General features: G+C 36.1%; 1 long non-coding RNA gene and 1 pseudogene across 1 annotated transcript in view; one reads left to right on the plus strand and one right to left on the minus strand.

Moving 5' to 3' along the window:
• The window catches only part of LOC125147045 (uncharacterized), a 963,150-nt gene that overhangs the window by 449,722 nt on the left and 501,148 nt on the right, over positions 1–12,280 (minus strand). The window lies entirely within an intron of this gene.
• Positions 9,891–10,897, plus strand: LOC125147044 (L-lactate dehydrogenase B chain-like; annotated as a pseudogene).

A 12,280-nucleotide genomic window follows, 5' to 3' on the forward strand; every position in this document is an offset into this window, starting at 1 on the left:
GACATTTAATTGGAATTATATAATATGTAGCCTTTTCAGACTGGGTTCTTTCATGTACAAATGTGTACTCAATATTCCTAAACATGTTTTTTTGGCTTGATAGCTCATTTCTTTTAAATGTTGAAAAATATTCCATTCTGTGCATACACCACAGCTTGTACATTAATTCACCTATTGAAGGACACCTTAGTTGTGTCCAGTTTGGGGCAATTATATAAAAACCTACTATAAATATTCACATGCACATTTTTTGCTGGCTATAAGTTTTCAACTCAAGTACATCAGTACCTAAGAGCACAAATGATAACCCGTATGATAACAGTATATTCAGCTTTGTAACACACTGTCAAAGTGTTTTTCAAAGTGGATGTGCCATTTTTTATTTCCACCAACAAGAAATGAGAGTTCCTGTTGCTCCACATCCTCATCAGCATTTGGTATCTTCAGTGTTTCAGTTTTTAGCTATTCTAATAGATGTATAGTGATATCTCATTATTGCTTAAATTTGTAATGGCCTAATGACATATATATTGAATATCTTTTCTTATGTATGTGTGACACTTCACCTTTTGTGATGTGTCTGTTCTGATCTTTGGCCCATATTTAGTTGGGTTGTTTTCTTATTGTTGAGTTTTAAGACTTCTTTGTATATTTTGGATATGTGTCTTGTATCAGATATATGTTTTGAAAATATTTTCTCCACATCTGTGGCTTGCCTTTTCATTCTCTTAACACTATCTTTTTCAGAAGTTTTTAATTTTAATAAATTCTAAATTATCAACTTTTCTTTCACAACCATGAAAGAAAACATGTCTTCCTGGAAAATGTCATGTAGGCGATTTAACAGTATAACACAGAAATGTTTCATGTCTGAGATAGCCGTCTTCTGAGTAAGTGACGCAAACAATACATATTGTTTAAGAATCTCATGTTAAACTGGGTTATTGTGCCTCTGAAGGGACAAACTGGGGTCTGGGAAACTATGGCCCTAGAAATTTTCTGGTTTTTCTTGTGTAATATAATTACTTTTGTCCTTAAAGTTATTACTAAAGCTTTACATTGTATAAGATTCCTGATTTATATGAATCTGGTTTGAGTAATTCTTTGTATTATTTTACTTTCTAATTAGAACTTAAATTACTGTTGTGGTCTTAAATATCTTTGTATTCTCTATGGCAAATTTGATCAGATTTGAACAAATGTCTGCAATTACCTTATATGTATGAGAAATTTCACATATTCATTTAATTTTTCCATAAGCCTATGAGATGTGTATTATTATCACTATTTTACTGGTGATTTAATTAAGGCTCAGAGGTTAAAAAACTTTTCCAAGCTTATGTAAGTATCAGGGACCAAATAACCCAGATATGTTACTTTGAAGCCATGCTATTTTATCATTCTACTCATAACTTCTTTGGATTTGGGTCTGGGTAACTGGTGAGGTTCTCAATACCTAAATTTAGTGTGTTTATACTGACTACCAATTGGAAACATATGAACCTGTTATTTAATAAATTTAGTAAGTAAAATGATTGGATAGCTTCAGAGACATGTATTTACCACTGATATCTCAGCTCCCTTAGAAAACTTGTGAATTGGTGAAAGAATGTGGCATCCCAATTTATGTCTCCTTAGCATATTCATTATTTTAGCTGATTTTTTTTTAGTTTTTAATAAACTAAAGACATCAGAGAAGTTCTGAAAACTGCATAAAAATTACCCTTTTGTAAGACACACATTTAAATTGGAAATCTCCATTTCTAAGTGTGTCTCCTTCTCTGTACCAGGAAGAAGAGGATAACCAAATCTAGAAAATTTTATCAATGAAGAAAGCACAGACATAAATCTGCTTAACAACCATACCCTTGTTTACCATGCCTTTTTGATAGCCTTATGTAATAACTGGTTCTACCAACCCCCACCGTCTTCTTTTGTTTTTAGCTGGAGATGTTATTTAAGACAGTGGCTTGGGCATTGGGGGGAGTTACTCAATTTTCCCGGGTATCTCCCATGTACACTGGAGGTATACCTGTTATTAAACTTCTGTTTGTTTTCCTTCTGTTAATTTGTCTTTTATTACAGAGGGTGTCTTTGGCCAAGAACCCAGAAGGATGGTGGAAAAATTATTTTCCTTCCTAATATTAGCACTTATAATTGGATAAATGGTGGGCTATAGAGATCACTGCCAGAAGAGTTAAAGTTTGTTGAGTACTCTGTATTTTTTTTTGTCTTTTTGTTTCTTCTTCTATCTTGTTTCCTGTTTTCATTTGCCTTGTCCTCTACTTGGAAAAATAAAGGGTAGTAATCATGACCCTGATGTTTAAATCATGAGAACTGGCAATTAATATGGAAAAAATATTACCTATTTGTGTTGAAAATATGCAGACTGCTTTTCCCCCTCCTGCAAGAATTTAATTAATCCTCTCCCTCACAAGAAGTTATAACTCATATTCCAAGCTAATTAAATCTGGAGAACATAATACCTTGTTACAATACAACTTATCATTTATATATAACTTACCCTAAGCTGGAACTATGATATTATTCCTTTTACCAATTATATTGTATTTCTTAGAATGGGACCACCCAGAGCAATCTGATTGGTCCTCACAAACATGAAAGGGTAGTCAGGAATTGGTGGTGAGGTGTGTGTTAACAACAGGGTACATGCATCTTACATAAAAGAGTTCTAACTCTCTAGCTCATGTCTCAAATTGTGAAATTGACTGCCAATATGTCTGTAGCTATCAGAGATGTTGACTCCAATGAGCAAAAATCTATTCCTATCACAGTAAAGTCATTAAAATTAGGAACAGAAAGCCAAGAATATAGGGCTATAGGGACATTTGTGGCTTTGTGGTTATCTAGCATTTTATTCTACCTCTTTGTGTCTTCCCATAAGACACAGTCAGGTGGGTCTATTAATCAAGTTGCCAAGCACATTTCTGTTGAAAAAGCAGACACATTGCCCAAACAAGACCAACCAGACCCTCCTTCTTAGAATCTGAATCTTGGCAGACAAAGCAGACTTATAATATTAAGAAATAATTTACTCCAGCAATGCTCTTGAGGTGAGTGAAGTGGTCATGAAACTGAGTCTATGTTATTTATGAACTTGATTCTTCAGCTTTTCTGATTTCTGTGACACCTCCAAGTCTGTCTGACAAATTCATTTTTGCCTTTAGGTGGGTTTGTTTTGCTCTCTACAAAAAAAACCCCAAACAAAACAAAAACAAAAAACAAAAACAAAAACAAAACCCTAATTGATACAAGACCTAGTTGTATGTTACTGACTGTGAAATTCAGCAAGTCACTTAGAATCTATAAACTTCAGCCTTTCACCTGAAAAACGTGAATATATGTGTCCTTTAAGTCTCACAGAATCTGGACAGTAAAGGAGATTGTAAGTTGTCTGTGTTTTGCAAATAATATTCTACATGAAATTAAAAGATCTAAGAATAATACATTCTATGTGTTCTGCTTTTGCAAAGTAAAAACATGAAGAAAATAACATTTGTGTATAAACCATATTGCACATCACATACATATATGTATTTCTATCTATCTAGTCATCTATCCATCTATCTTTATTAGTTAGGATAAAGAGAAAAATAAGTGGAAGCCCAAAGGCAAAGCAATGAGACTGCCAGTGATGGTTAAGGGAATGTCAAAGGGATGAATGGAAGATATGAGGATAATTCCTAACACCAAAATTGTGTCTTCATTGCTATCGTTCTAATTCATCTGGATGAATGTGGAAATTGGAATACAGTCCCATGATATTTACTCCGGTTGATATGTTGTAATACAAAGAGATTGTAAGGGGAAATATTTAAAAATAAAATAGGACAAGACTGCAATAATGCCCCTAATAGGGGATTAGATTATGACCAGTGTTTACTGTAGATATTTTTGTCATCAGATTATCAAATGCATGCTATTACCACTCATGTTGTGGGTTTGGCATTTAAGAGAATAATAGACTTCTGTTTAGAAATCATGTTTGTCATTAAAATCCTAACAAGTGACAGCTGTAATAATCTATAGCCTATACAATCCAAACACAAGGTAAGTCAAGAATTTTGCCACCAGAGCAATGATCTAATTAGGACCTGTGTTCCTGGGCTGCCAGTAAATTTATGCTACTCTATTAGGGGATTTACCCTGAATATTCTTGGAAGAGAATACTGCTGTTACCCAGATGACTGGTGAACTTTCTAATAGTGATAAGCAAACTAACATTTGTGTCACCTCTTCTGGGTATTGGAGAGTTTGCACTTTGTATTTACAAGCTTTACCCGACTGCCCCCTCACAATACCCCTGTGAAGTTCATATAATTAAAACTATTTTTCTGCAAAAACTGCACTATAACACCATGTAGGAACCTCTATATCACAAGCATAGAACTGCAAACTGCATTTCAGCACTAGCTTTTGATAGATGTTGATCTGCAGTGTGACAAAACACACATTCTCTGAAGCGAGGCCAGTTACGCTTCCCCTTCTCAGACTTTCTCCCATCATGGTCACTGTGAAATATATCTGACTGATACTAGGGCCAAGATAAATGGGAAAAGTTTGCTCATTAGCTATAGGAAAATATGAGATGACAATAATGATTCCATTTTAATATATAGGGACAAATACATTCTTCCTAAGTATAGAAATGTAACTGTTCCATCATATCTCTATAGTATTAATTACAAACCTGTTGAGACAGTGAGGATAATGGAACTTAAAAATGGTAAAGTACAATGCATATAAAATTTATAAAACTTAAAAAAACATATTTATCATGTCCTGGGAGCTGTGAAGGGACTGTAGATACGATGGTTAACAAGACACATTCCCTATGCTCAAAATACTTGTATAGTATCATTGTAGTTGCTATTGTTGTGTGTACTATTAGTTATATTTCCAATACTTTTGCTTTAATCCTCTATGTTATTAGATATAAAGTCAAAATTATACAGCACAGTGTTTATTTTCTTTTATTCACTTTGGCCTTTGACTACTTCAATCACATTATGCAGATGCGACCCAAATTCAAATCTCACCCTCTCTCCTGAGCTCCAGTCCTGTGTTTACAAAGTACATGCTCAACCTCTAAATAACCTGCTGATTCCTCAAACACAATCTACCTCAAATGGAGTCATATAATTTCCTTCCCTCCAAATGACAGTCACTCAACCATGAAAATATACATTCAATTTGGGTCCTTGTTGTCACCTAAATCAATCGTCAAGTCTAATGAGTTGGTATTCTTTCCATATGTCCTTTCTGGCCTCCCTCATCCAGGATTCCATCACATCAACCTATTTTATATTTCGCAGTGTCCTTATATTCTTTCCAGCTATGGTTCTGATCATATCAACTATGCTTAAAAACATTGGCACTCCACAAAACATACTCAAATTCCTCAGTCTACTGTTGAATTCTTTCTGTCATCCAGCACCAACTTCTCATCTGGTTTATCTTCCACAGTTCTTAAGGTCCAGACCTCACAGGAAACTTATTTGTAGAATATTCCAGCACATTTCTTCTTAATCTGCTTAGGTCCTTCTTATTCCACTTAGGTCCTTCCACTCTCCACATACTTGGCAGCCCCTACTCACCCTTCCAGGATAATCTCAAAATGTGTTCATTACTTCCTTTAAGCATTTCTGATTCTTTGCAGGTCAAAGAGCAGTTCTTTCTCATCTTTAATTCTAGGACCTTTTGCTATATTGTACTTATGGGTTATAAAATTAAATGTATGTGTTTACATACCACATCTCTCCTAGCAGATGTAAACTCAAAGAAAAAATATGTCTGATTTATATATACATATATATGTATATATATATGTATATGTGTATATATATATACATATATACATATTTCAATATCATAGATATGAAAAAGTATATAAATCACAAGTGTACACATGGATAAGTAAATATTCACAAAGCTAGCACACCCAAGAAATAAATCAAGAAATAAATGGTAAGATCAAGATCAAGAAATAAATTAGTAGAATACCAGAAGTCACCTCATATTCCCATTCAGTCTCTACCCTTAGCCTCAAGGAAATCTAAAATCCTGATTTATATCAATATAATATAGCCTAATTTTAAACTTTGTATCAACAGGATCAAATGAATGTACTATTTTGTATCTGGTTTTTTTGGGGGGGCTGAGGAGCTCAAGTTTATATTTTCAAGATTCATCCATGTTATTTCATGTCCTTGTAATTTATACAGTCTCATTACTGTATTGTTTCATTGCATAAATGTATCCCACTTTGTTTATCCATCTTTCTGTAGATGTACAATTGGCTCGTTTCCAGTTGTGGGATATTACAAATAGTGGTCCCTTCTTGAGTCAGTCTTCAGTTGTACATATATAGTGCATTTCTATTGGCTAGATAGTGTCTGATGTATTTTTGTATTCTTCACAGCATCTAATTCAGTGCTCTGCTTGGAAAAAATGAACAAATGAAAAATATATATGCTATGTCCTTTCTCTTAAAATGATTTTAAATTGCCCATGGCCCATGCATTTTTGCATCCTGATGCATCAATGCTGTGTTCAGAATACACATATAACAAAAATTGGAGATATAGATAGATAGATAAATTTAATACTTGAAGGTGTATGTCATGAGGTAAGATCTTTTATTACCTAGAATTTGTGAAATTCTAAAGGAATATGTTTCTAAATTTTACCTGTACCCAAGAGAGAGCTAAATATGATGAGGTTTTTAGGGAGTGGCAGAATCTGGCTTATCACATTTTATGAGAGTGCACAAGAGAGGGACTGGGTATGAAGTTAGTTCTTATTAAGGTTCTGAAAAAGAGTATGAATAAAAACAATGAAATCAGCATTCATAATCAGATAAGCCTTTAGAGTTATATATTAATTAATAAAATAGAGAAACCTCTTATATAAGCATTTATTTACTATCTTAAACGTCTAAACAGGTGAGTCAAATTGTTTTAGTTTTATTCCTTCATTAACAGAGAAAATTACATACTTATGGCTATAAAAACACCTTGCTCAAAGAGTGAGGTTCCTTCAAGTAGCAAAGTGAACATATATTATTATTTTTTTATTTTTTTAATGTTTATTTTTGAGAGAGAGAGAGAGAGAGAGAGAGCATGAGCAGGGGAAGGTCAGAGAGAGAGGGAGACACAGAATCCGAAGCAGGTTCCAGACTCTGAGTTGTCAGCACAGAGCCCAGTGTGGGGCTCACACTCATGAACTGTGAGATCATGACCTGAGCCGAAGTAAGACACTTACTTAACCAACTGAACCACCCAGGCGCCCCATATATCATTAATATACTGTGTTTTCTCTATGTTTCTCCCTCTGTCTCCCTTTCTCCTTTCTCCTTCCTCTCCTATGTCTCTCTCTATTTCTTTCCCTCTTTCCCTTCCTTTCTTCTTTTCTCCCTCTTTCCCTCTTCCTCTTTTTCCTCTGTTAGTTGGGTCTCCCTAAAAGTAGCTCTGACACATGAATGGCATGCAAGGATGTCTCTGAGAATTAAAAGGAAGAGTGATAGCAGAATGGAGAAGAGACACATGGAAGAAAAAGCAGCTCAATAACACAATGAGTGACCAGAGCTCAATCCAGTGGGCAAATTGGGAAATGATGCAAAACAACTCATATATAACCCAACCAAGGGGTGAGGGAGGTGGGGTATTTATATACTAACCTGAGAGACACTGATAAACATTTTCACAGGGAAAGCTAATTCTCTGGCACTTCTAGCCTTCCACACACATATGCATCATGGACTTTAGCAGTTCCAGAAAATGGCCTCAGCACAGATACAGATACTAGCAGCTGGAAGTCAGCCGAGCCCCACTAAAATAGCAGGTCTGAAGGAATATAAACAAAATGCTGACAGTAATTATTCTTTCATTCTTACTCTAGTCCTTATTTTCTTTGCCTCATTTCCTTATGTCTCTTTCATTTTTTCTGACACCACAGCCACCATAAAAGTCTTTAAATTCACCTTAATATATCCAGGAGCATTTAAAAAATAAAGCAAAACTGAAGAAATCAAGACAATTGGAAAAATAAAAGTTAAAAAAAAAAGCAGATGGACCCAAGGTGGTATTATTACTCAAAATACTTTCCATTCAAGGGATAAGCCACAGATTCACAGGAACACTAGCCACCAACACCATCGGTAAACATGATAATCTAGAGAAGAATTAAACAATCCAGTTTTCCAGGAAAAGCACTTTTTATTAATACCAAGATCATGGAAAATTTCTACATCAAGCCCTCGATAAAGGGAGCACTATGCAACGTGGTAAACAATGTCATTTTCAAACTCCCTAGAGAAATAGAAGGTTCAAAAAGCTCAAATCGAACTTGAGGCCTTCAGAGAAAAACAAGCCTGAAAGGAATCATGTCCCTTTTGAAAACTATTCTCCATCTTCAAATTATGAAAAACAATACCTTCAGGAAACAGTTGTCACAACCAGGGATTTCTAATGGCATCATGGCAAAGTTGATAATTGACCTGAAGATGCTTCAAGAAACCACTGACCATCTCAATGACACATTGACCTTTGAATAGCCTCTAGAGAAGGGTTAGGGCAGTCAGTCCAAGAATTGAGGGAAACAAAATACAGGAATCAAAATCATTGCTGCTGTCATCATGTTGTCCAAGCATGACAGCTTCAGGGCCTGCCACCACTCTGGGCTTCAGGGACACCAAGAAAAAAAGGGCTGGCAGCAGTCCACCCCAAATGGAGTCACACAATGCCTCCAGCAATTAAGCCTGGTAGTCACAGTTTGATTATACCAACAGTATACACTGGGCCTATCTGTTCATCACCATTGTATAGGCACTGTCACCCATCTCTGTCACCCTGGCCCTGCAATCTTTAGAGCTGCTACCATCAAGATGTTCTATATTTCCCTGAATCTAACCAGCTGCACTCTATGCTTACCTTTCTAAACTTTTCACTCTCCTATCTTAAAACATGACTCTATAAGATATAAACTCATTTTCATCTTTAAACTCTTCCTTATCTCTTTCCTTCTTTGCTTTAATGAAAACATTGCTTTTTCCTACAGATAGAATTTCCCATGATGACTATGTATTATAAATTTGAGGAGACAGTTTTTCCCTGTCCATTAAGCCATGATATTCACAGAGTGTTACTCCCCTGTATCAGTCAGGATAGGCTATAATAAGCCACAGTAACAAAGAAATTCTGAAATGGCATAGTGTGACACAAATATTCATTCCTCACTCAAAACACAGTCTGATGAGAAGGTCAAAGTACTTCCCTCAAATCATCTGTTTCTTTGTGTTGTTCCACCCTTTTCTGACATTAAGATCATCTTGGCATCATTCAGCCAACAAATAGAGATAAAACTGAGGGAATACATGCTATATATTTACTCATCCCAGTCAGAATGCGACATGTTATTTCTGCTTACATTCCAACAGCCATACTCAAGAATATGGCACCAACCTAAATGAAAAAGCGGCTCTCAAATATAGACTCCTAGAGTTCCCAAGAAGAGAAATTAATACTGGTCAGTATCTGTGACAACTCAATATTCTGGTCAACAAATATCTATTTTTATCCTTTTTCCAATACATAGAATACACTCTTTATTCCTAAAACAGACTGGCTAAATTACCATCTTGCCACTGTTTTCACCTCAAAATCAGATTCTCCAGGTGATTTCCACTCCTCTACATCAAGTCCACATGTGGCTCCTTTCCATAAAGATAAAATATATGTCTCACTTCAATATACAATGATGATATGCACATCAGACACTTCCATACAAAAAAAAAAAAAAGAGGTAAGGAGGAGACGCAGCTGGCATTATCTTCTTTACATGACTCTTACAGCTGTTTCTCACTAGGCACAATGGCAACTCTTAAGGAAAAACTGATTGTGTCAGTCACAGAAGAAGAGTCAACCGTCCCAAACAATAAGAGTACTATAGTGGGTGTTGGACAAGTTGGCATGGCATGTGCCATCAGCATTCTGGGAAAGTCCCTGGCTGATGAACTTACCCTGGTGGATGTTTTGGAAGATAAACACAAAGGAGAAATGATGGATCTGCAACATAGGAGCTTAATTCTTTAGACATCTAAAATTGATAATTTTGTGACAGATAAAGATTACTCCATGACTGCCAATTCTAAGATTGTGGTGGTAACTGCAGGAGTCTGCCAGCAGGAGGCAGACAGTGGCTCAACCTGGTCCAGAGGAATGTTAATGTCTTCAAATGCATTATTCGTCAGATAGTCAAGTACAGTCCTGATTGTGTCATAATGGTGGTTTCCAACCCAGTGGATATTCTCACATACTTTACATGGAAGCTAAGTGGACTACCCAAGCTAAGTGATTGGAAGTGGGTGTAATCTGAATTTTGCTATATTTCACTATTTTATGGCTGAAAAACTTGGCATTCATCCCAGCAGCTGCCATGGATGCATTTTGAGAGAACAAGGCAACTCAAGTGTGGCTACGTGGAGCAGAGTGAATGTGGCAGGTGTTTCTCTCCAGGAACTGAACCCAGAAATGGGAACAGACAATGACAGTGAAAATTAGAAGGAAGTACATAAGATGGTGTTTGAAAGTGCATATGGAGTCATCAAACTAAAAGGATATACCAACTGGACTACTGGATTAAGTATGGCTGATCTCGTTGAGTGTTGAAAAATCAATCCAGGATTCATCCAGTGTCAACAATGGTGAAGGGAATGTATGGCACTGAGAATGAAATCTTCCTGAGCCTTCCATGTATCCTAAAAGTTCAGGGGTTAACCAGTGTTATCAACCAGAAGCTGAAGGATGATGAGGTTACTCAGCTCAAGAAAAGTGCAGATATCTTGTGGGACATCCAGAAAGACCTAAAAGACCTATGACTTCTGGCTTCTTGGCTGTAGAAATTTAAAACTACAATGTGATTAACTATGAGCCTTTCTTCAGTTTTTCATCCATATACATTGATCAGTTTGCTTATATCTTCCTAAATATATGAATCTGGGCTCACAGAATTGAAGCCCATGCTTAGTGCTTACAAATGAGCACTGAACAAATAAAATTAACTATCATAGTGTGCTTCTGAAAGAAAGGGAAAGAAAGAAAGAAAGAAAGAAAGAAAGAAAGAAAGAAAGAAAGAAAGAAGGAAGGAAGGAAGGAAGAGGTAGGGAGACAAGGGGAAACCCATAGCAGTCATGGGTCCATAGTAATTTTGAAATTTAGGAGACCAGACAATGGAAATTGTCCTTGTTTGAGAGGTAGTGGAGATTCCATGAACTGGGTCTATTTTTTAGAAAGATCTATTTTGGTCATGGCTCTTCATGACTTCAAGCTCTTCTCTTGGTAAGTATTCTCCTTCCCATTACCATACTTGGCCACATCTTACATAGGGATTAATGTGACCTCCTTGAGGCAATGCAGACTTAAAGGCTGCCTCTTGATTATGAGAAATTAGGAGACTAGAAGCTGGTTTTTTTTATTTTTTTTTAAATTTTTTTTCAACGTTTATTTATTTTTGGGACAGAGAGAGACAGAGCATGAACGGGGGAGGGGCACAGAGAGAGGGAGACACAGAATCAGAAACAGGCTCCAGGCTCTGAGCCATCAGCCCAGAGCCTGACGTGGGGCTCGAACTCCCGGACCGCGAGATCGTGACCTGGCTGAAGTCGGACGCTTAACCGACTGAGCCACCCAGGCGCCCCTAGAAGCTGTTTTAATAGCTTGGACAGCATTAGAGATTTTCAGTCTGGTCTTGAGGTTTCTCTGGCAATATATTTCCAAAAAAAAAAAAAAACTTGTTAGGCTTGGGTTTTGTCCTTTTCTAGTCCATCCATGGTCCAACAGCCATATCCAAAGTTCTTTCTAGATATAATGCTTGAGCTGTGAATTTCCCTATGTTTAATTACTATTACCTTGGTCTCTTGAAATAAATATAAATACAGATCATATAATCTGTCTCATCCTCACCCTGAAACATTCTGATAAAATGACAAGCTGAATTAGATGTTGACACTCAATAAAAAATCCCGTTTCTTACTATTTGGAGTCAGAAAGAAGTTTTTTTGACCCTACCAGTTCTCCAGTTTTTTTACTCCATCTATTCCATTTCATTTTTTTCAAAAAACTATCCAAATTTTCATTATGTCCTCCCTTTTTTATAATACTTTGCCAAATGTCATCCATAACAGCCCACTCACATGAATTATATGATTTTTTTCAAATTTCATCCAGCAGACTTAGCAGGTCTGTTAGGTGAATGATCCGCC

The sequence above is a fragment of the Prionailurus viverrinus genome, chromosome D1 (genome assembly GCF_022837055.1).
Source record: "Prionailurus viverrinus isolate Anna chromosome D1, UM_Priviv_1.0, whole genome shotgun sequence".
NCBI lineage: Eukaryota > Metazoa > Chordata > Mammalia > Carnivora > Felidae > Prionailurus > Prionailurus viverrinus.